Source organism: Rhinopithecus roxellana, chromosome 21, assembly GCF_007565055.1.
Source record: "Rhinopithecus roxellana isolate Shanxi Qingling chromosome 21, ASM756505v1, whole genome shotgun sequence".
NCBI classification, from domain to species: Eukaryota; Metazoa; Chordata; class Mammalia; order Primates; family Cercopithecidae; genus Rhinopithecus; species Rhinopithecus roxellana.
The window spans coordinates 18683066-18705117 of NC_044569.1; positions in this window are offsets into that span (position 1 = coordinate 18683066).

Below are 22052 nucleotides of genomic sequence, written 5' to 3' on the forward strand. Positions count from 1 at the left end.
AGGGAAGGAGGGAGAGGAAAAGGAAGGAAGGACTCATTAAGAGACCATCGGTGGACTGTGTGTATGTGTTTGTGTGTGTGTGTGTGTGTGTGTATGTTATAGGGAGGGGCCGCCTCAGGGGACCCGGAGGGACCCTGTGTTTCTCTTAGTCTCTGTGATGTTGACACTGAAGCCATGAACACACAAAGATCACAGACAGAAGGAGGAAGAGCTCTGGCTCTAGTTCCTGTGAGCTCCTCTGTGTTTCAGAAAAAGCATTAGGGAAGTAGGGAAATGGCTTTTTGATGCTGCTGCTGCATAAACAGGCTTCCCAGGTACAGGCGAATTTTAATGTGATGTTAAAAGACAAAGAAGGAAGAGTTGAAGTGCTCAGCCTTTCAGGCCTCTGTGTTGCCTCCTGAAAACCCATCTTGTGGAAGTAGACCCAGGAAAGGAACCCACCTGGCGGCAACTCCTGGGGGTTGAGGGGCAGGTTGGAGGAGGGGAAGGCAGGAAGGACATGCCACTTAGGTCTCTGGCATCACACAGGGAACTCTTGGCCAATCCTCCAGGGAAATCCCTAGAGGCTGAGGCCTGGGAAACTAGCTTCCTAAAGGGCACCCTGTACCTCAGGTTCTGATTTTTCATTCAGTTTACGTATCCTGTTTGCAGAGCCATCTTAAATATCCTTGCAGTGCATCTGGGGCAAAGCTTAGGGCTGCCAGCACGGTCTCCCTGCTCCGTGCCTCTGCCCGTCATTCTGTCTTGGCTCTGTGAAAGGCTGCCCGAGGTATTTTTCTTGCTTGGCTTAAACATTATATCATTTGGGTTAAACATCACCCTCTTTGGGACCCTCCTTAAGTCTAATTTATGCATTATTTTTTTCTGGGAAGACTTCTAGAACTACCCTACCTTCTGCCTTGGGGCTCCCAGGGCTCTATGGGAAACATGATTACTGCATTAAATAGGCAGTCCTATAGGGGTGTGCTGACTGAAATGCTGCAGCCTGAGCCCCTCATCCCTCCACATATATTATAGTTTCTCTGCCGAGGCAACCAGTGCCTGTGCCTACCCTGCCTGTGGGCTCTGAAGGCTGGCATGGGCCCTACTCCTCACTGGGACCCTGAGCCATCCTCAGTTGGTGCTGGCTTAAGGCCCCAGCACAGAAAACACATTCCGATTTGTCTCCACAGAGTAACGATGCTTACTGCACACCTTTCATTCCTAATAGGGAAGATGAAAACAAGCATGAATGCATATGAACATATTGGATTCCTAAGGATTGGGGTGATAGAGACAGTGAGGGAATGAATTAGAGAAGGGGTGGGGATCATCCGCCTGATTTGCTTTCTAATTTTATTACCCTGTTGTGCCTCCCTGAATAGCCACGGTAAACATAATCCCCTGTTGGTGGCAAGGGCTTTATATCTAAGAACTGGAAAACTACCAAAGGGACTCTTCCCCAGAATCTCTTCCCTGGAGATCCATTCACCCCACAATCCAGAGAATGTCAGTCTTCATAGGATGCTGAGATAGCTGACTCGATTCCCCACCCCCTCAACCCCCATCCAACCCAGAGAACTGAGTCCTGAAAAACAAAAGCATCAAGCTTTCGGGGGAATCTAACTGTACGCACTGGTCTCATGTGAGGGGGATGCAAAGATTCTTTTTCCTATTAATTTCCATTGTGATTTTAGAGACATTCTATAAATGTATTAGACCCCCAGCTCCTTAAAAAGGTAAGAGAATATAAGTTATTAATTGCATACCCCATATCCAGTATAGTGCTTGGCACATAGTAAGTGCTCAATAAATGATTTTTGTTATTTGCTGTTAAATTTATAGTATCTTAGTGGGCTCTGGAATTAGATGGGCCCATATGTGTACAGCAGATACTGTGGGGAGCACACTCCAGTAGATGAAAAATGTGGTGTTCAGAGGGTGTGACTGTTCAAGCAAGCAGCCCAAGGGGGAACCACTGTGAGGAAGCTCACAGTACCCACGTGTTTGTGCATCTTGCACTATTCTTAGCACTCTGCATGTGCTAGCTCCTTTCCTCCTCTCTGCCCACCTGGGAGGCAAGTGGTACTCATCTTTCTTTTACAGATGAGGAAGCCAAGGCAGAGTAAAGCAATGACATTCTCAGGTAACACAACTGGTAAATGGTTCTGGGAACTCATCCCAGGCTAGCTGATTGGAGGGTTCATGCCCTTAACAACTTCCTTCTACTGCTTATCTGCAGAGCATGGACCTAACAATGGGCAGCGTGAAACTGAGGAACACAGCAGGAAGCCGATTTAGGCAAACTCAGCAGGCAAGCATGGGGTTAGTCAACACAAGGGCCATCTCCATGACTGGCCACTGGGGTCTGGAGCAGGGAAGGTCTGGATACTAGATTGATGATTGAGACAGGGATTCATGCATGAGAGCAAGACAAGAAGGCAATAGCCAGAATCAAGCAAGAGGGCTCCCAGGGCTCAATGTCTGGTTCATACTAAAGCTCACGGTGCTGAGTCCCAGGGTCTTATAATATGCTTCTGAAATACTCCTTCTCGAAGTTCAGTGTTGGCTAAATTCTAGGGCAAGGCTGAACATCAGTCTCAGAATGTTTTCTTAAACATGGGAACTGCCTGAATAAGGGTATGGAAAAAAGCAGAAACCATCCAGCCTTATCCAATGCACAGACTTGCTCTGTTCCCTTACAGTGAATGCATTCTCTTTAGGCCCACCCTGTTTTTTCACACCATCCAACTGGAGCCAGTGTTTATTTCCAAAGTTGTGTTATATGATGGGGAAAAGTTCTCTGGAGGAAAATTCTGGGGCTCATTAAACAGTGGGTAGAAGAGGAGGAGAGAATGAGGGAGAGAAGTAAAGAGAAAATTATAGCAGGATGATGTTTTCTTTTCCTGTAGGAAAGAACCTAAAATAATTGCAAATCCTGTTTAGAGCATTTTTATTTTTCACACTTCATTCCTGTTTATGCAAAGGAATGGGTTAGGAGATTGCGTTCTTAGGGGGAAACTCTCCCCAGGAAATACATTGTTGTGTCCACAGGACTTTTTAGGTCATTGAGGGAATGGGTTCGAAACCAGTATTTATTTACGGTGGAAGATGATTGACTAGAAGTTCCTCCCATTCCCCTTTGCTTTTAAAACACTTTGTGTTTATGATATTTATTTGGACAAATTGATTGGCCTCCTTTTGAGTGTAACTGAGAAACCTAGGAATGCTTATCTAAGATTGCTTAGTGCAAACGCAGGCTGGGGAATACTCCCTGATTATTTACTGAGGGACTTATGGTGAAATAAGAAAGGGAATAGTGGCCAATACTATCAAGCAGGCAGCTTTTGCAGGCAACAGGCCTTCTACAAGTCCAGCTTTTTCTTTGAAGTGACTAATGCTTTAATTCTCTCTTAACAACCATTAATCAAACCAACCCATAGGACACAACTTCAATAGCAAATTGAGCCTAAAGTATAAACAGCATATAATGGTTTTGTTTTCCTGTCTCTTTGGCATTGGCATTTTAACAGAGTCCTTGACTAATACAAGAATGTCCTGGATGGTTGAATTTCAGGAACTGGCCAGAGACTGGTAGGAGGATTATTATGGGCAGGTTGGCTTTCCTCAACTCTTAATAATACCACCACTCCACACAGAAAAGAACTTCTCTTATGACTGCCCTCTTTTCCTCATAAATCCCTCAATGAGTTTTCTGAGAATGGGCCCAATGGGCTGGCTGTTCTGGAAGGACTTTAATCAGCTTTCTTCACTGATGGACTGGAGGGAAAGGCGAGAGAACGCCAGGGGAACAGTTCTGCAGTTGCTTTCACTGATTTTTCACAAGGGTGAAAGTTTCCTTAGCTCTGTCCTGTGATATCAGCATTTGAGCTGGGAGACTTTGAGAGTGTTTATGAACTTTGGTCTCTGGGAGAAGTGAAAGAATAAACTGGGGGGAGAAATTGAGCGAAAGAAGAGGGGTTTGGAGTTGAGGACTCTGTTAGTTTGCTAGGGCTGCTGTAACAAATACTAGAGAATGGGTGGTTTAAACAAAAGAAATGTGTTTTTCCACCATTCTGGAGTCTGGAAGTCAGAGATCAAGGAGTTGGCAGGTTGATTTCTTCTGAGGCCTCTCTCCTTGGCTTGTAGATGGCCATCTTCTCTCTGTGTCTTCACATGGTTATCCTTCTGTACATAATAATGTCCTCTTCTTGTAAGGACACCCATCACATTGGATTAGGGCCTACCCTAGTGACCTCATTTCTACTTAATTAAAGGTCCTATCTCCAAATACAGACACATTTCAAGGTACTTGAATGGGATGAGGACTTCAACATACAAAATTTGTGAGGATGCAATTGAGACATAACAAGGAGTGAATTTGGGGAAGCTTCTGCAACCAGAAGTCATGTACGTCCTTCTATTCGTAGGGGAGCCAGCTCTTGGCTATAGAGCATAGACACTAGAAATCCAGTACCATAGACATTAGAAATCACTGAGGAGAGGCTCTAAGGCCCATATATTTTTCTATTGGTTTTCCAACTTGACTGCTTATTAAAATCACCAGAAAGTTTTAAAAAACACTGATGCCTAGACACCCACCCTTTGAGACCCTGATTCAATTGGTATGAGATGGGGACCAGGGATAGTAATTTTCAAAAACTTCTCGGGAGATTTTAATGTGCCACCAGTATAAAAGAAACTAGAGGCTAGAGAAGCTCGGTGACTTGTCCAAGATCAGAAAACACATGTAGACTAGTGCACAGGGCTCCTGACTTGGGTTCTATGGCTCTTCTGCTAGTACATTTCTTTCCATTTCTGAAATACTGATATTCCATCAAGTTTCCTGTGATGGATGTCATGGTGCCCCAGACTCCCTGTCCAGCACTGAAGCACTCCTTCCCCCCGCTGTTAGGGGCATTAGTATACTGGTCCACCGTGTAGAGACTGCTGGATGAAGATGTATGAAGACAGGATAATTCTGAAGGGCCCTTTCACCTCCAGAGCTCCCTGTAGTCACTGCATTGCAATTCAACTACTCTGTTTGCCCAATCCTCCTTCTCCCACTCCTGTCAGGGGAACTTGTGGATTCCAAAAACACCCTCCAACAAATTCCTGCTGCCAGTTTTAATCTCAGAGTCTGCTTTCTGGGAAACCTGACCCATAAAAGTTTCTTCCTGTTCATAATTCTTTTGTGAGAACTTAAGAGTGCTTGCCATGTTGGGTTCTGTGCTAGGTGCTTGGAATATGAAGAGAAATAAAACCCAGTTTCTACTTAAGTGGTTTGCCATCCAGCAGTGGTGCTGGTCAACAGCCACCTCCAGTGCCCTTTCTGAGTTGCTGTAATAGCAATGTAAAAGTGGTATGGGAGCACTGAAGAGGGGGATGCTGATGTCCTGGCTAAGGAGGTCAGCCACGGCCACTCTGGTCTATACGTTCTAACTGTTCTTAGTTGGCTGTTTAGGAGGCTGAATCCCTTCTTGAAACAACAGTCACTCTTACTTGCCCCTACCAACTTGTATGTTCCAGATAGTCTTTATTTCACTTTAGGTGGGCTATAGGAGAGAAAGTGGTGAGTGGAGGAGAGACAATAAAGAAAAGAAAAAAGTGCAAGAACCAAGGTATATAGGACATCATGATGGTTAATTTTAGATGTCAACTTGACTGGGTTAAGGCATACTCAGATAGATGGCAAAACATTATTTATCAGGATGCTTGTGAGGTTGTTTTTGGAACACACTTGCATTTAAATCAGTGGATTGAGTAAAGAAAATTTGCTCTCGTCAATGTGGGTGGGCATTATCTAATTCGCTGAGGGCCAGATAGAACAAAAAGGCAGAGGAAAGGTGGATTTGCTGTCACTGTTTGAGCTGGGACATCCATCTTTTTCTGCCCTTGGACATTAGAACTCCATGTTCTTGGGCCTTTGGGATTTGGGACTTACACCAGTGGCCCCCCAGTTTCTCAGGCCTTTGGGGATCACATGAATTATACCACCGGATTTCCTGGTTTTCCAGCTTGCCAACAGCATATGGGACTTCTCTGACTCAATAATCACGTGAGCCAATTCTCATAATAAATACACTCTTATCTATCTATCTATCAATCATCTATCTGTCTATCATCTGTCTATTATCTATCATCTATCTATCTATCATCTATCTGTCTATCATCTATCATCTATCTGTCTATCATCTATCTATCTATCATCTATCTGTCTATCATCTATCTATCATCTATCATCTATCTATCTATCTATCTATCTATCTATCTATCTATCTATCTATCTATCTATCTGTCTATCAATCATATATATCATCTATCTATCTATCCATCTACCCACTCATCCATTCATCCATTCCATTGGTTATGTTTCTCTGGCAAACTTTGAGTAATACAGATACAGTTTGAGAGTTCAGTTTGGGCCTCTCATCTGCGACTCACCCTTCCTTCCCTGAAGGATTTTCACCATCACCACCACCAAGACCAGGCCCCTAGAGATCTCATATTCAGCCCCTCGCACGAAGAAGCTCCAGGATGAGAGCTGACCTGTTAGGGATATAATATCAGAGTCAATGTGACACCTTCCAAGGGAGACTTTCCCTCTGTGTCTTAAGTGGTAGAAGAGAAAACAGTCATCAACCAGCAACCAGTGGGTGAGGTTTAGGAGCATCCAGTGGGTCCTCCTGATGCTTCTGACACTGGACCTATGTGGACCGATGTGTGCAGATGAGGTTATGCAGTCCTGCACCTCCAGACCTGGTGGTGGAGAACAAGTAGGGCGGGGTCTTTGTGATAACTACCCCTCTGTGTGCACTGGCTGAAAAGAGGATGGCCAGTACACCAGTACTTAGGAGGAAGGAGGCCCATAACTCCACTAACCTCAAACAGTCTTGTGCTGCCTGCAGAGCATCCCCTGTGGGCCAAGCCCTGGTGTGTGCCAGACAGAGGGTGCCAGTGAAATAGAAGTGAAGGCCTTAGCCTTCTAGCAGCCTCCCGCTCAGGTGGGTTGACAGGCACATCATCACCAGGTATCTCAAGTCTGGTGGAAGACAGTCTGCACCCCGGGGAATCTCAGGCCTCCTGGCCTAATTTGAGAAATGTGGTTTCTGCCACAGACCAGTATTTAGGACAAACATACACGTTTAAAAGACCCATGAAGAGATACAAATAAGACATTAACATGTGCAAATGGTTACAGCTGAATAGCTACTGTCAGTAGACAGGACAGACAGAGCTGAGAGCAGGATGTCCCAAACACGTGGAGTCAGCCCATCACCCCTCAGCCAAATCAGGTGATGATGAGGGTGGGGGTGCGGGAGGAGCTCCAGGCAGCAGGAGGTACATTGTAGATAAAGCATTAGTTATTAGAAAACCCAGTGTCCTCCCTAATTGCAGGCAATGAATGCTGTACAATACTAAAAGTGAATACTGTGCAACTGTATGCATATATATGTGAAAGAATGAAAATTACCAAGGGGACATGTTTGAGGGAACTCTTAACAGCATTACTCAGGTGTTTTGTATGCATGAGTTTATGATTTGTGAGCATAATTGTGTGTAGAATGTGTGCATGTTTCTATGTGTGTGCTTACACTTGTGGGGGCTTCTTTTCTGTTGGGGGAGGCTGAAGATGTCCATGCGCTAATCATCTAATCTGCTCTCTTTCTTCTTCCAGGAAGTATTCCCTGTGAACCCATGAGACCTCATCCCTGTGTTGGTCTGGCTGGCTTTGCCTGTGAGACACAGGTTCCTCCAGAAGAGCTGGAACTCCTTTCCAGCTCTAGACTTCTCCTTGCTTCCAGACTTCAAGATGAGAAGCATTTTTCCAGTCCACAAGTGTTAGAGGACACTGCCGATGATGTGTGTTTTGCCCAAGCTGGACTCAGCTTCTTTGTCTGGGTAAAGGCTAAGTTTTATTCAAAATAAGAGGAATCTAGAGAAACTGAGACCATTAAGCAAATGTTTAGAAGTAGATGAGAAGGAAAGTTGGAAAACAAAGCACACTTGCTTACAGAGAAACTAGGAGATCACCTTAATTAAGAAAGCACCTTAATTTGGGGCAGAGAGGGGTTTATAGAAAGTTGGTTGGAGAGAGTGGAGCTTGAAGTAGAGCTAATTTCCTGAATTCTTGGGTTAAAGACTCCCCATGGCATCCCTCTCCAAAGCAGATAGCAGTAAAAGGAGCAGGTTTGAGCCAGGGAAGCTGATGGTCTGGCTGCACAGTGGGCAAAGGACCCTGGGGCCTGGACAGCCTGCTGCATGGCTCTTTGCTGATGGGCCTGGAGGAGGGAGAAAGCAACAGCACTAGGTGCCCACGCCCGAATCCCAGGGCATTTAAGGTATCTGAAGTGCAGGCAGGACAAGGGGTGTGGAAGATGCAGTCAGCTTTGGTTTCCTCCTGCCTTCACACAACCCTGGCTTTGTCTCTCACCTGGGGCCCCCAACACTAGGGCAGTGATCCTAGTAACTATCACCTGCTCCTCTTCCTGTCCACAGATCCTCAATGCCTGTGCCCCACTCCAAGGCCTTGCCCACACCTTTACATCCACCCAGAGTGCCCTTCACTGCTCTACACTGATTTAAACACCACCCAGTCTCCAAGGCTTAGTTTGAATACCACTTACTCCAGGAAGCCTTTTATGATATCTTTAGTTCCCCAGTTCTCTTGGATTCTGGACTCTTCTGATTTTCCTCCTGCTTCACTGCCCATATCTCACTCACTCCTCCTCCCACCCACCCGAATGTTGGAATACCTACAGCATCGTGCTGGGCTCTCTTTTTTCCTTTACAAACACTTCCTCTTTTTGGGGAAATTTCTTTACCTTGTGGTTTTAATTACTAACCTTATATCAGTAAGTCCAAAATTATTCAAGTGCGTACACCTGGCCTTTTCCATGATCTTGAGACTCAGGTACCCAGTTGTCTTCTCTTCACCTCTACTTGTTCATCTAATAGGAATCCTAACCCTCAGACATCCCCAAAGGAGGCTCTGCTTCCTTCTGTAACTTCTTTTCCAAATCTCAGTAAATGGCACCACCACCACCATATACCTAGTTACTCAAGCCAAGCAGAAGCTTAATTCTAATCTATCTCATCCTTCTATTCCCTGGATATCTTTCATTGACAAATCCTACTGACTTTGCTTAAAAACATAGTCTACGTTCTTCTAAATTGTTCTCTCTCAACCCAGGGCAGGCGACGATCTTCACAATCAGGAACATTGCAAAATCTTCTCTTCACTCATCCCCTTGCCTTTACCTGTTACCTAAATCCACTCTTCACAAAGTCAAATGGTATTTTTAGGACATAAACGAAACCATGCACTCCTCTGCTCAGAACCCTCCAGGGTCTTTCTATTATGCCGAGGATAAGATGCAAATTTCTTATCCTGGCCCACCTAGTTGAGTTTCCTGGGGTCTGGCTCTTGCTGGGTTCTCTGATGTCATCTCTTGTTCTGCTTCCTCGTTTGCTCATCCCACTCCACCTACTGTTTCTCAGAGACCCTGAGGTTGTCCCCACCTCGGTTCCTTGGCACTGGCTGTTTCCTTTGCCTGGGATGCTCTTGCTCTACATCTTCCTAGGGCTGGCTGCTTCCTGTCAGGCAGGTCTCAGATCAGATGTCACTTCCACCAAGAGGCCTTTTCTGACCCTGTTAAAGCAGCTCCTCACTCATCCTCTCTCCTGCACTACCCTGCTTTATTTTCTTCATAGCACTGATGACACCCTGGCACTGTGTTGCCTGTTTGTTGGGTTTATTTTTTATTGTCCATCTCTCCACACCAGCATGGAAACTCTATGAGGACAGAAAGCCCTCCTGACTCACTCCCCAACTCTATCCCAGCCTTTAAAGTGATGCCTGGCCCAGAGCAGGCACATGGCAAGTCTTTACTTAACGTCTAAATAAATAAATGGGCCCCAAAGAGATGCTGTTTGATTTGGAAAGCTTTGATTTCCTTTTTGGGAAACAAGTTCTAGCTGACTACAATTTTTACTCAAAAGGATACAGTCTGTGTATTTTACCCAAATAACATGGATTGCAGTTTCTGTCCTTTCCCTAATATTTTGATACAACTATTACTATGTATTATTTATTTGTTATGGAAGAGATGGACCATATCAGGTCTCCATCTTTTTGTTGATAAACTCTCAAGCATTGGGAGATTTATCGCCAATGTGTCTTCCTCTCAGCAGCCTGGCGAAGAGGCAGTGCTGTGCCAGGAAAGAACACCCAGGCAGGACTCCAGGGTGGAGACTGCTAATCTGGCTTTGCCACAAGTGAGTTAAAATCCATTTGAGAAAGTCACTTTTCCCGATCTGGTTTTCTAGGCTGCAAGATGAGCTTAATAATTGTAGCCCTTCTGCTCCGATGAGGCAATGGGAAAGAGGAAGGAGATAGTAAGCATGTATATTTAAAGGGAAGGCGGTTGTCACTCTTTATTTTTTCACTCATTCATCCATCAAATATTTCAGAGCAATGCACTGGGCTAGCTAATGCATGGATGAAAGGATGATGGGATGGGCACTGTTTACCCCTTCCACCCTCACGTGTCTGGTAGGCTTGATGCACACCAATGATGATGGCTGAGAGGTACAAGGTTACATAAGAGAGGTGCAGCACTGTGCTATGGGGTTCAGAAGTGCGATGGTCTCAGCTGGGAGGCTCCTGAGATAGGGGAAGACGTTGCCTTGAGGAAGCCAGACCTAACCAAAACCAACCCCTCAGGGGTCTGCAGAGTACCCAACCCAGGGGCCAGCACAGCTCCAACAGGCTGCGGACAGTAAGGTGACATCTCCCAGCCAAGGTCATCCTCCATGACCCTTCAGTGTTGAAGCTTGAATTGACCTGACTGGCAGATCCTGAGGCTGTGGAGCAAATATTTCTCCTTTTCGAATAAGACTTTAACATTCACACAGAGACAGAAGAAAAAAAAAAATACAGGCATTTATTGTCTTATATGTGCTGTTAATTGATTCATTTTGAGCCTTTTTTGCCTTGCCTCAGTGGGAGTTCAGTCTTGTTTTCCCTGGGGGAGCCAGGCTGCAGGAGGGCCCGTAGAGTTGCACTGGGTTCTTTGGATCTGATCTCGCTTACAGCTACTATTTCCAGTAGGTGAAATCTTTTGCTCCAATTAACACCATCTCTGTTGCAGCCCAGTTCCCTCTGTTCTTCTTTCCCTGAGTAAAGCTTCCCAGGCTTAGGGCAGACAAGAGCCCTGAGATCAAGGCCCTTCTGGGAGTTGCTGGAAAAGACCAGAGAGGTAGCTGAGGGTATTTCTGCCAGCGAATCTCCAATTCTATCTTTATGCAATGCACACAGAAAGGGAAGGCATCCCTGAATGCCTTCCATTACAGATTGGAATGGCCTTTGACAAAGAGTTAAGGTGTCAGCATAAAATGAAGGACCAAGTCTCTGGGGGGCGGAAAAAAAAAAGAAAGAAAGAAATGTGACAAAGCTTTATTTTTATTTTTTAAAAAGGAAAGTGCAAGTTCTATTTATTTGGCAAATGGAACGAATGCCGTCTGGAATAACATGACTGCTTTCCTTCTTTTTTGCATAAACAAACTTTTACAACACAGGTGGGAGGAAATCAGGGTGAATTTGTCCCCCCTAGCATTGCCAAACTTAGCAAAGAAAACTACAGAATGTATAGTTAAATTTGAATTTCAGATAAAGAATAATTTTTAGTATAAGTATATCCCATGCAATATTTGATATTGAAACTAAAAAAATAATTTGCTCTTTATCTAGAATTCAGATTTAGCTGGCTGCTCTGTATCTTATCTGGCAACATTACCTTCCATAGGCCTCAAGTTACCGCTGAGCTCTGCTTCTGGGGTTGTCCCCTGCCCAGTCCTCCAAGGATCTGGTGCTGCCTTCTTTCCAGATTCTTACTCCAGGGCAACACAGCCAGGGTTTCTGTGGGAGATTCTCCTCCTCGCAGTACTTATCCCACAGTCCCTGGCTCCTGGGATTACCCAGAAACAATCATGTAGTGAGGTTTAATAACACATGCAGGTGTGGTCTTCCTTCCAGTGGCCCAGAGCACAGGACTGTCTGTGTTGGTTGCACAGTGGAAATACAGGGGAGCTTTAAAAAAACACTGATGCCTGGGTCTCATCCCCAGAGATTCTGAATTAATTGGTCTGGGATGTGGGTCACCTACTGTGATTTTTAAAAGTCTCCCCAGGTTATTCTAGTGAGCACCTAACACTGAGGACCAACCTTAAAGCCACCAATGCAGAAAAGTGCAGTTCTGGCCTGAGGTCTCATTGACTTAGAGAGAGCCTGAGTATACTCAGGGTTACAATAGAGAAGAAAGCCAAGTAAATGTCTTGGATGCACTGGAATCTACGAATCATTTTTATGGCTCTGGTCCTCAGACATGTGTGAGGGATTCAAGGCAGTGAGCTCTGAGACCTCTGCTGTCCAGAGTCACAGCACACATGGGGAGAGATGCCTCCTCTTCTCCATACCCCATCAGTGCTGAAACACTACCTTACACAGAGCCACGGACTGGGGACATCAGAGTCCAGTGTGTGTGTGACGGAGTGGGGGCTGGAAAGAGAGGTCAGGATGTGCTGCAAGCCAGGGAAGGCTGGGCAGGAGCAAGACCAGGGTGGCCTCAATGGCCTAGATGCTCATTGCACTAGCGAGATGTGAGAAGCTTCATTCCCTCCTGAAATGGGGAGATGATGCCAGGAGAAAGTGACTTGGTATGTGAGGGGGGAAAGGAAGGCAGGCTAATGTGTGAGCTCACCATCACAGCTGACACTTAAATGTATGCGCTAGAAAGGCGGAGAGTATGAGTGTAATGACAGTAACAAGAGCTGTTATTCCAGTACTATTGAATCTTACCGTAATGTCATTATTACATATAATATATTCTTATTTTTGTTAAAAAGTATAATGATATTAATGATAATTCTGGTCTACAGTTTCTTGTCCAAATCCACGGGACTATACTTTTTTTCAAAATAGAAGTTTTCAGATTTCCCAAAGGCAAAGCGATACATAATGTGTATAAAGCAAAACCCCAGTAGCAACTGTGGCAGTATTCTAACCAAACATACTCACACTTCTGCAGCAAAAGTTATGAATCACATTGATCCTAAGTGGGGTGAAGAAGCATTATAAAAAATTCTAACGTCTCTCCAGTTCAGGTTATAAAAAACCTTTTGACTTTTTAGTCTTTTTGGATTCTGTGATTGTGGGCTTGTAATACCTACCTACATCATTTGTGGAACATTAACTATTTGGTAAGCAGTGTGCCAAATACTTCAAATACATGATCCCATTTAAAACTCACAGCAGCCCTGGGAGAAAAAAAACCAAACATTATTATAGGTAGAAATTGCTATTTCCCCTATTTCACAGATAAAGAAAAGGAAGCCAGCAAGGTTGAACAACCTGCCCAAGCTCTAGGACCATGGCTATAGAGTAGAAAAGTTAGAGCAAGAGTTCAAATTCTGTTCTGACTCCAGAGCTGAACTACCCTGCCGGGAGAGCTGCCAGTGGGGATGCTTTGGAGAGGGGTACACACAGTGCCTGGGTAGACACAGAGACATGCACAGTCATGGTAGTCTCGGCAGAGGGGTGTGTGTCTATATGCAGAACATGTGCGATTGCTCTTGTGTGAAGCTGTGCGGATGAGTGTGTGTGTACCATAATTTGTGTGCTTGGGCATCTTTCTGTGCTCCTGCATATCTGTGTGTTGTGGGGATGTCTTCTTGGTGTAGGGAGTGTATGGGCATGACACCCTGTGTCTTTGTGTTTGTGCCGTCTCTTCTTGACTGCATGAGCGATTCTGGAACAAGGAGAGTTACTCTTGTGATATGTCTGGTTTCACAATGTGTGCAGCCCAGGGAAGAGGGCGATTGAGTGGATTTCAGTCATTCTCAGGAGAGATGGAGTGTTTCTAAGGGAGACCTGGTGATGAAGACTGAGTGCAGGCCCCAAGTGGATGAGTTAGTCAAGGTCAGTGCACAATCACCCACGGGCCCAGGGAGCTCCTGCAAGCACCTCAGTGCGGTCAGTGAACTTTGTCTTGGTTCAGTTATTTTTGAGGGGACTGTCCTCTGGATAAATGAAAGAAATCCAGATGTCCTCAAAGGTTCTTAGGAGAAGGAAGAGATAAAGATGAAAGCCTTTGTGGAGACCTTGGTTTTGCATTGTTGGTCTGCATATTGGGCAGCCAGCAGGGCTGCATGCAGTAGGTGGGAAGGAAGGCTGCTGCACAATTGTTTTCTGTTTTCCTAGACCATGCTCTAGAGAGTGAACCTGGGGAGGACCCAGGCTGAGACACCCTATGCCCTGGCAAGCAAGTTCAAGTAAGCAATGACCCTGAGAGTCGGAATTCACAGCTCAGGCCTTGGGCACTGTGGATATTGGATGGCAAACCTCAACACACCAACTCAGGGACAAAAAAAAAAAAAAAAAAAAAAAAAAAAACCAAAAACCACAAACAAAAAAAAACAACTGTATTGCTTAGGGTTCATTGTCAGTCTATACTCTCTATGAACCCCTGACTGGTACTATAAGGAGAGAAAAAAAGGGAAGAAGCTGACACACATTGTCTAATGTGCCAGGTGCCTTGTTAGTCATTTTTCATGCTGTATTTTGTTTCTTCCTGAGAGCTACTTCTAAGGTAGGAATTACTATTTTATTTGCATTTTAAAGAAGCTCATGAGGGTTAGATAGCTTAACTCCAGTCATCCTGCTAGCTGGTATTTGAACCCATGACTCTCTGACTACAATCCCTTTATACCACATTGCCTCTGAGTTTCCTCCCTTCTCAGAACACTGTTGCCAGTAGACCCTGAACCATAAACTGCAAACACATTAGTTTTCATTGTTGTAAATATTTCTTGTGTTTTCTTTAATACAATTATAAAAATTTCAAGTACAGAAGAGATCTGATACTATAGTTGAAAGTTCCCTAAACTGGAGCTCAGGAAAACTGAGTTCTAGACTTAGTCCTTTATCACTTCAGATTCCCTCATCTGGAAAACAAAGTGGTTGGCAAAGATGCTGGTATAAACCCTTTTTAGTTAAAGGTGGGTTAGGTTGTGACCCTGAGAAGGGCTTTGTCTTACTTCTGAGTTACCTGAGAGTCTGTAGCACAGAGTCAGACATAAGGTGACATTGGCAAATGCACTAAATCCTTCATTATATCAAGTGTTGTTAATTCACGGTGATTTTTAAAACCAACAAATGACAAAACACTAACACCTGAAACACAAATTGACAAATAGTTGTTAATATTCCCTGAGCTCTTACTTGGTGTCGGGTGCTCTTTTCTAAGAATGGAGTGGACAGGGGGGCCTTGTAACTATTGTGCATGGTGACTTGCTTATTTAACCTCTGGGTAAAAAGGAAGCTGATGGACCTTCCAACCCTGCTGAAAGCCACCCACAAACACATTGTAGTCAATATCAATTTTCCAATGTATTATTGTATTACTGATTCTAACAGGCACTAATTTCAAAACAAACAATGGCTTCCTTTGGTGATTTCCATACTGCAGATACAACTACCATTTTTGCTGACCTGCTTCTTGTCAGATATTTTTTGACTGTCTATAGAATGAAAGAGAATTTATTTTTGGATGTATTTATTGAACTGAACCGGGAGAAGGGGGATAGGGAATTATAAGTGGGAGAATTGTTAATAACTGTCTCCACCCCACTCCCCACTGCTCTGCCCAAAGTTGATGTAAAACCCCTATATCCATAGTCCCTGATTCCCCTCCAATATGTGCTCTAAATTGCTTTCCTCATTTTGCCGGCACACATACACATCAATTGCATTCACCTTTGGCCTCTATTTCATTTTTGTTTGGCATTGCAAAAGCCCGTAAATGCTGGTATGACTAAGGACTTATCTGTGAAGCATTCATTCATCAAATATGTGCAAGGAGCTTAGGTCTGAATGTAAAAAGTAGAGGTCAAGGTCAGAAGGGTCATTGAGGAAGGAGACTGGCCCTGGCATTAGCCCCACCTCCTTCTGAGTGGGATGGGCCCCAGGGGCAGTCTGGGTCCATGGAAGTTGAGTTTCCAGGAAGTCCATCCTGCCCACGTGCCCTGGGATGGAAATTTGTAGCCCACCCCAGGGACCTAGTCCTGCTCCTTCCTCAGTCCCCCTCTTTTTATTTTGCCATTTCTCTGGCAATTGCATCCTCTCATAGGCTCTAGTTATTATTGCTGTACCGACCACTTCTGAACATATACTCCATCTCAGGTGTCCATTCAGAGTGTATACTGGGTGTCCTGACTTGCAGGCATCTCAAACTCAACTTCTCCAAACCAGCTCCCCACTGTGTCCCTTTTGTCCTCTGTACACCTAACCCACTGATGCCTGAAGGAAACACAGGGGTTATCCTACAGTCTTGTTTCCTCTCATTTCTACGTCTAATCAGTTAATGACAAAAAATCCCCCTTTAATTAAAATTAATTAAAGTAATTAATTAAATGGTAATTAAACTATTTTTTAGTTAGTAAACTTTTGTTAAAGTATAATATCTATGCAAAAAGCTTCCATCAGTGCACAATATGATGGGATTTTTTCCCAAGTAGAATATGTATCTCTATAACCACAATTCAGATTAAAAAAATCAGAACTTTTGTAGCAGAAGTACCCTCCATCACCTCTCAGTCACTGCCCCACAAAGGTGATTATTCTCCTGACTTCAAATATCAATGATAAATCTTGTTTGATTTCAAACTTTCTATGAATGAACTCACAGTATACGTCTTTTTGCCTGGCGTCTTTCACTCAACGTTATGCTTGTGAGATGCATCCATGCTGTTATGCATGATCAGTTGTTTATTTCTCAGTGCTGTATGGTATTCTTGTTGCACATCAAGGGAGTATTATTATAAAGTGTGTGTCTTCCTGAGGCTCTTTGAAGACATGCTGGATAGAGTCAAATCATGAGCAGTTTCATTTCATAGAGTACATCTTTAAAACAAAGGCATACCATTTTGTGATATTTAATTTTTTAACTTTTATTTTACAATGTTAATTATTATACTGTTTTTTTTTGAGACAGAGTCTCACTCTGTAGCCCAGGCTGGAGTGCAGTGATGCAATTATAGCTCACTGCAATTCCTGGGCTCAAGCAATCCTTCTGCCTCAGCCTCCCAAGTAGTTAGGACTACAGGCATGTGCCACAGTGCCTAGCTAATTTGCTAATTTTGTTTAAAGGTTTTTGTAGCAATGATGCCTCACTATATTGCCCAGGCTGGTTTTGAACTCTTGACTTCAAACAATCCTCCCTCCACAGCCTACAAAAGTGTTGGGATTACAGGCATGAGCCACTGAGCCCTGGCTATGATGTTTTAAGCTATGATGTTTTAAGCTTACCAGTAAGGAAGTTGAGGCACTCTGGAGAGAACCAGATAGATAAGAAGCCAGAAAAAGTAAAAGTGAAACTTCTTCTATTTTCTGGAGTTTGTGCTCTTCGTTGTAGTTTTGAAAGAAAAGTCATGCTTCAATTAATAACAGACAACGGAGTCAATATGATGGGAGCAGAGACAATGATGTGATCAAATGCCAAGAAATGACTGACAGCAGAAAAAATACCATGTGAGCCAAAGCAATTTCACTTGACTTCTAACTTTATTCATCCAACGAATAACATTTCATCACAGTTTTATCAATGGAATACAATTCCACCCAGATCATTCTGTCAACGACAAGAAACAGCACCAAATCATTCTGTCCACACAAATAAATCAATTGTTGATTATTATTTTCTTCTATTTGGGATACAAGGAGAATCAAATATTTTGAGTAAAACAAAGGAAAGGAAAGCAGAAAAACTTTTTGTTTTTGTTGACAAATCCAGCTGGGTAAATGCAATTTATGTCTTTTGAAAAAATTCATCCTGATGTGAGGAGGGATAAACTGTTTTTAAACTCGAACCAGGGACAAACTGTAATAATAAACACACTGGAAGAAAATGCAACCATTTATTGGTTCTTGCAGATAAAATAGCATTTCCAGTTTTGTTTTGCTTATGTAGTTCTCCTTACTGGAATTCTTCCCCTATTCTTTGAATGTATAATCACATTTTGAGAAAACACAAAATTTCAGGGTCTTACAAAATCCAAAAGGGGAAAGTGTCATTTTTAAATGACAAGCTGTGTGCAGAGTGCTTTGGTTATGAATTAGGCTCTTTTTCCTAGTATTGCAATTTCTTCCTGCTGCCATTTTGATGGTGTTGAAAGCTCTTTCTCCAGACTTGTAAATTGGTGGTCCACTACTGAATGGAAAGAAATCTGGTTTTCACAAATTTAATTTCATATTCATGCTACATATGACAAAACTTTGCATCAAGCTTTTTCACTTAGTATGTTATGTCATGAGCATCTTCATCAAATTTTCCCTGGGAGGGAGGAATCTTCCAGCAGCATCTGTGTGGAGAATGGTTCTCTCTCTGGGGCCATCAGGAAAAGCTTGCCCTTTGCTGTGATTCCCTGGGCTGCAATGCTTTTACTTAACAGGCTCAGTCCCATTCATAACTGTCTCCTAAGGCCCCAGATATGGTATCAGCGGGGGGTCTAGAGTCTCTTATACTGTTTCTTTTTCCTCCCCAGGACCACTGTGGGAGGAGGTATTTTCTCTTTGTCAGAAGCACAGAAGCAAATGGTCTGCTTATAGCCTTTTATCTGATGATGTGCTCTTTTTGCCACTGCAAGGGAAAGAGTCATCTTTGCTTCTCCATTTTGGTTTATCCTAAGAAAGACCAACACTATGTCTAGCCAAAAGAGAGAAACACATAACATAAATACAAGTTAAATCTTCAATGGGATATCAAGTTCCATGTACAAGGCTAACCTAGACTACAAAGTCCTTGAAGTGAGTGAGTTTATTATATATCTCTATCTCTGGACACACCGCTTGCATCACATGAAGAAAAGCTTAATAAAAGTGTCTTCATAATGACAAAGACAGGGATGATTATTTGTAGATACAATATTTAAAGTATAAATACAGTTCAAGAATATTTGCTTCTAATCAAAACACTTCCACCTAAATAAGAATCCTGATGCAAATAATGACTAGTTTTAAAATGATACCTTTTTTTCAGACATTACAAGCAATGCTTAGTCATTAAATTAAAAAATAAACACCCTGTATGATTTAAGAAGAAAATAGAACAGATCTCTATTCCCACCACTTAGCTAACATATGGTGTGCTTATTCTCTCTGTCTCTGCCTTTCTCTCTCTCTTTCGTTGTCATTCACTCCTGTCCTCACCTCTGTCTCTGTCTCATCTATCTTTGTTTTGATTTTACAAATTTAAGTCCATATTCATGCTATACATGATTAAGGTTACACACTTAGCTTTTTCACTTATATCACGAACATCTTTGTCAAACTTTTAGAAACATTTTACCAAAGCCCTGTTTTGAAGACATGAAAGATGTTCTTCATTAATTTTTAAATTAGGGATATATCATATATGGGTATATTTATACACATATTTTGGGGCACATTTTAAATTGTTTCCTTAGGAAATATTGCTAAAAGTAGATTTTAAAAAATATTAGAAGTGTTTAATAAACATTAATATACTCCAGAAAGTCTGAACCAATTTAAACTCCCATTAACAACATTTGTGCATATTTCCATTGCAACCTTGTTAAAAAAGTACTATTTTGATAAACAGACAAAAAGGAAATCACACAGTTATTTAATTTGCATAAAATACTAAATACATTCTTATTATTTTTGTTTATTTTTTTGTTTCCCTTTTGTGAATTGCTTGCTTATATTCTTGTCCATTTCCTAATGATCTGTAAATGCTTTTTAAAATTTCTTTGGAGAACTCTGATAAATGCTATGAATATTTTCCCCAGACATTGCTTTTGTTTAAAAATTAAATAGTAATTTCTCCCCATAAACAGACATGTCTGATATTAAAATGTAGGTATTCCTCAATAATTTTTTCCTTTGTTTTTAGATTTCAATCCGATTTTACATTTTCTTCTGTTTTATTCCTTCTCCTTCCCTTCCTCTTTCTTTCCCTCCCTTCTTTCCTTTTTTTCATTTTACAACTACTTGGTCAGTATTTCTGGGATATGGTATAGAGCAGAAATCTAACATTTTCTTTTCCAAAAATGTAATCAGTTGTCTAAAAGCCATTACATTCTCTTCTCTTTCCCTTGATTTTAAATGTGATCTTGGTCAAATGCTGAACTTTAATTAGTATGAGAGTCTATTTCTGAAGCTGCTTCCCTGTACCACTGGTTCATTTAATAAGTTTTGCTTGAGCACCACATGGCTTTAATTACTGAGCTTGACAATGTGGTAAGCATCGTTTCCGGTAGTGCTAGTCCCCTTTCATTACTCTCTCTTTGAAGGGCTTCTGTGTTTTTCCTTCTAGATGAATTTCTATGTTCATTTTGAAGAAAATTTTGCCATTTTGATTAAAATTTATGGAAACATGAATTCTTTTTGGAGAAAATGATATACTTACAGTATTAAGTCCTTTTGAAAAATTATTTCTTTCTACTCAGGAATTCTACCAGTTTCTCCGTTTAGTTAAAAGTCCTTCATGCTCCTCAGTAAAGTATAACAATTTTCTTCATTAAGTGCTACCTACTTCCTACATTTATTGCTAGATATTTTATACATTTGCTGATATTCTTGGTGGAAAGCTCTCGTGGATTGTGGAGTGTGCTGTGTGTTATATGCATTTTGTATTTGGCCCTAATATTTTGGTTTCTTCTCTGAAGTTTTCCTTTTACTTATTAAAATATATATTATTCATGTATTTTGTTTTGTTGCATTGGTTAGAACTTTCAAAGTATTATGTAAAAACAGGGACACTGCCTGTATTATTTGTATTGCTGCTCATTCTAAGGTAGATGGAGGAATCAAAAAACTGGACCTTTGGTTTCATCATTTAACCAAGTGTCCAGTTTTACGAGAGGCTTTTTAGGAAGAAAGCTTTGTTCTTAGTGTATGTATATAATATACATATACACATTTACATGTATATATACATATATGTAAATTTACATAGAAATGATTTTAATCAGGTATATTATTTTTTATTTAAATACAATTTTTTCTTTAATCTTTAAATTTCTGAAGTCACATTTACTTGATCATGTGTATTGATTTCTATCTTCAATATCCTTATGATTCTGGTTTGTGTTGATATTTTATTTTGGACTTTTGCACTTGTATTGTCAGTAAGTGGGGTTTAAAGGTGTGTGTATATGGTGTTTGTGGTGTGTGTGTGTGTGAGTGTGTGTATTTAGGAGTGTGCTTTCTTCATCAAGTTTGGATATAAAGGTTATGGAAAATAACCTAGAAATCTGTTAAAATATATTCTGGAATATTTTGTATCTCATGGAGTTTTAAAGAACCCACATATTTTTCTGTGCCATTTAGGAGATAATAAGTATTTGCCTTTCGAGATTTTTCTCTGTAGTTTTGATCAGTTTGGATAGTTTTTCTCTTTATGATTAAGCTTTGATTCACTTATGTTTCCCTAGAAAATTGCTCATTTTTATCATTGTTATACAATTTTTTAAAAAGTATATGAATATATTTGCTTCCTCATTTTTAATTTTTTGTTTTTGTATCTTCTGTTTTATTTTATGTATCTTTATGATCTTATGTATCACTTGCATATACTTGCTAGATATTTAGCTATTTGGCTTCTCCTTCCAAAGATCTATTCCTAGGATTTATCAGTTTTCTCATTTTTAGCTCATATTTTTAAATGGATTTATAAATTTCTGCTTTTTTTGAGTTTATCTTATTTTTCTTCTGTTAACTAAGTTGGACGTTTTGTTCATTTATTTTCATATTTCATTTTAAATTCTGAAGGCTTTTAAGGCCTCAGATTTCACACTGAAAACATTTTTGGTTGTCACACGAAAGTTTTATATATAATTTTCCATTTGTTATAATTTTCTCAAGTCATAAAAAATATTTAATTCCAGTGTGATTTAGGAATACCTTTAAATTTTCCAAGTGGTTGCATTTTGTTGTTACTTCTCTTTGCTATTCACTTGCAAAATTTCTTCTCTTTGCAATTTATTCAGATTTT